The sequence below is a fragment of the Chionomys nivalis genome, chromosome 4 (genome assembly GCF_950005125.1).
Source record: "Chionomys nivalis chromosome 4, mChiNiv1.1, whole genome shotgun sequence".
NCBI lineage: Eukaryota > Metazoa > Chordata > Mammalia > Rodentia > Cricetidae > Chionomys > Chionomys nivalis.
This window is the reverse complement of record NC_080089.1, coordinates 69530271-69533772: the sequence shown is the minus strand read 5'-3', so window position 1 is coordinate 69533772 and position 3502 is coordinate 69530271. Positions and strand designations below refer to the sequence as shown.

General features: G+C 46.6%; 1 pseudogene; it reads left to right on the top strand.

Moving 5' to 3' along the window:
* The first annotated feature begins 459 nt into the window (after positions 1-459).
* On the top strand, positions 460-1283 carry LOC130873464 (adenylate kinase 2, mitochondrial-like; annotated as a pseudogene).
* Positions 1284-3502: the final 2219 nt, after the last annotated feature.

Genomic DNA, 3502 nt, shown 5'->3' with positions numbered 1-3502 from the left:
TGCAGCCTCCTAGCCAGAGACTCTAACTCAAGCTTATACGTCCTCTCTCTCACTCTCTTAAACATGTATTCTGTAACATCCCCCCAAGTCTCAGAGCATGTCATACTCTCCCTTTATGCTTGTTTTGTTTTGTTTCGTGTTTTACTCTGTTAATAACCTCATTATGTGTCCCAAGCTGGCCTTGAATTTACTATGTACCCAAGGCTGACCCTGGACTTTCCTCTTGCCTCAGCATCGTGGGGTTACAGAGATAAAAGGGCACCATGTAACAGTGCCAGTTACAATATAGAACACCCATATTTTAATCTGCTAAGTCTGGTGACGCTGAGTCCTCAAGTCTTGGGTTACCTCTGGTTTCTTCAGCGACAAAGCTCTGAATGCACCAGGGGGACCTTGGGGCCACCAGAAAGATGTGGGCTCAGACCACACAAAAAACGAAGAGGGAGGTGAGCTGTTCTGGCGGCTGTCGGAGTGAGGCATTGGCAGACATGGCTCCCAGCGCGCTGGCTCCCGAGCCGGAGAGTCGGAAGGGCATCCGGGCCGTGTTGCTGAGGCCGCCCGGGGCTGGCAAGGGGACTCAGGCACCCAGATTGGCATAAAACTTCTGTGTCTGCCATTTGGCCACTGGGGACATGCTGAGAGCCATGGTGGCTTCAGGTTCAGAGCTGGGCAAGAAGCTGAAGGCGACGATGGATGCTGGAAAACTGGTGAGTGATGAAATGGTTGTGGAACTCATTGAGAAGAATTTGGAGAGTCCTTCATGCAAAAAATGGCTTTCTCCTAGATGGCTTCCCTCGGACTGTGAGGCAGGTTGAAATGCTTGATGACCTCATGGAGATGAGGAAGGAGAAGCTTGATTCAGTGATTGAGTTCAGCATTCCAGATTCCCTGCTGATCCGGAGGATCACTGGAAGACTGATTCACCCCAAGATTGGCCGGTCCTACCGTGAGGAGTTCAACCCTCCAAAGGAGCCAATGAAAGATGATATTACTGGAGAGCCCCTGATCCGCAGGTCAGATGACAATGAGAGGGCCTTGAAGATCCTCCTGGAGGCCTACCACACGCAGACCACCCCGCTCATGGAGTACTACAGGAAGCGGGGCATTCACAGTGCCATTGACGCGGACCAGACTCCAGACGTCGTGTTTGCCAGCATCCTAGCAGCCTTCTCCAAAGCCACATCCTAGTAAAAGAAGGCAAGGCGAGCCTGCACCCTGCTCATCTCCCCGCCGTGTGATCCCTGCTCTTAGGTGCTGGGCAGAAGGGAAAAGGGTGGTCACGGGAAGGAAGGATCATGACGGAGGTGGTGAGGGGCTCAAGATGAGCATTTGGAACAGTGGCAGTGTTGTAATTAGAAGGAATTTTTTTAAAATGCATAGATGGGAATTTGTAACAGATAAGGAAGGGAAAAGATTAATTTTTTAAAAACCCGTGATTGGAGGTGATTGGTATAAATGAGCTAAGGTATTTTTTAAGCAATCAAGTTTTCATTTACTCTGGAACACAAAGCTAATAATGCTCTAAGAGACCTCAGCTTTCATGTAAGGAGCTCATGGATCACGAGGCTAAGAATGTAGCTGTCAGACTGGACCTGTGTGTCCTGTATGCAGCAGGCGCCCATTCCATAAAGTTAAAGACTCGCCTGCACATATGGAGGAGGTGGGGGTGTGATCTCATGGGGGTGGTTCAGCAAATCATTTTTACTGGAATTGTGGGGAGCAAGGGGAGACAGATCACATACTTCTTCCCACTTGGAGTCGCCTGCTCTAGCGGCAAAGCCTTCAGCAGCCACCCGGCACACACTAGTCCTACAACTTTGCCTTCATTCATCCCCAGGACCCTTTTCAGTAAGTGAACAAGGGCTAGGAATGTAGTTCAGCGGCATGTGTGTGCCTGGTATTACAAGGCCCTGGGTTCAGTACTCAGCAGTGAAAGGGGAAACAAAATATCTTAAGCTAAATCTTCCAAAGATTGTCCTTCTCATCCTCCGATACTGTGCCTGGGATCTCTGACAACACTGTGATGTATCTTTCAATGAGGTGCCTTCATAACTGACCAAATGCTGCCGTGTTTGGCCCCTGAGTCAATAAAGTATGTTGAAAATTTGCAAAAAACAAAACAGAACAAAACAAAACAAAACAAAAAAAAAAAACTAAGAGGGAAAAGTCCGGCTGAAATCTACAAGGCCTTGAATGGACCGAGGTTATGACTCAGCTGGTAGAGTGTTTTGCCTCGGAGGTGTGAAGCTTTGGGTTTGATTCCAACATCAAATAAAATGTATTCCCAACACTGAGCAGTAGAAGGAGGAGGAGGTGGCTTAGTGGCTAAGAGCATTGGCTGCTTTTCTAAAGGACCTGTGTAACTGAAGGTTTCTTTCCCACCCGCCAGTTCCCAAATAACTACTCTGAGGCTTAATATTAATTATAAACTGTTTGGCCTATCAGCTCAGGCTTATTATTAACTAGCTCTTACTATTTAAATTAACCCATTTTAATTATTTTATATTTTAGCATGAAGCTCTTGACTTGTTACCTTACATCTTGCTTCTCAGGCAGCTGCTGGCGTATCTCTTGACCCCACCTTTCTTCCTGTACTCAGTTTGGATTTTCCACCTAGCTGTATTCTGCACTGCTAGAGACCAAAGCAGCTTTATTCATCAACCAATAAAAGCAACACATATTTGCAGTATATCAAAGGATATCCCACATCAATCTGTGTTCAATTTTCAGCATCCACGTGATGGCTCACAATTATCTATGACTCTAGTATCAGGGAATCTGATGCCCTCTTCTGGCCTCCTCAGGCCCCAGGCATGAATGAGGTGCAGACACACAGGCAGACAAAACACCCATAAACATTTGAAAAGCTTATTTTTTTTTAGAAGTAGGAGGATCAAGAGTTCAAGGCTAGCCTTGTTACCTAGTGAACTTGAGGCCAGTCTTTGTGAGAGTCCCTTTCCCCCAACTTCCCCGCAAGCAGTAGACAGTAGAATAGTGGTTTACAGAAAGTGGGGAGGGCTCAGAGAGAGGAGGGATGGACAAAGATGGTTGATGGAAGGCCCAACATGCTATATTAAGAAAATACTAACAGGTACCAGGAATGCAGAGGAAGAATAATTTCTATGCTAATTTCCATGATAAACAATCAGTTACAGTATACTTCAAAGTAGTAGAGAGATGCTGGAGAGAAGACTCAGCAGTTAAGAGTGCTTACTGCTCTTGCACAGAGGACCTGAGTTCAGTTCCCAACCCCCAGATTACAATATAATGGGGCTTGAGAGATGGCTTGGTGTTAAGAGTGCTGGCTGCTCCTGCTGAGAAGCCCAGTTTTGTACCCCAGCACCCACGTGGTGGCTCACAGCTATCTCTTATTTCAGTTCCTGGGGATCTGATCCCCTCTTCTGGCCTCTGTGGACACCAGATCCATATGGTGCATATACGTATATGCAGGCAAAACTCTCATACACATGAAATAAAAGCAAATACGTCTTAAAGGAAATAG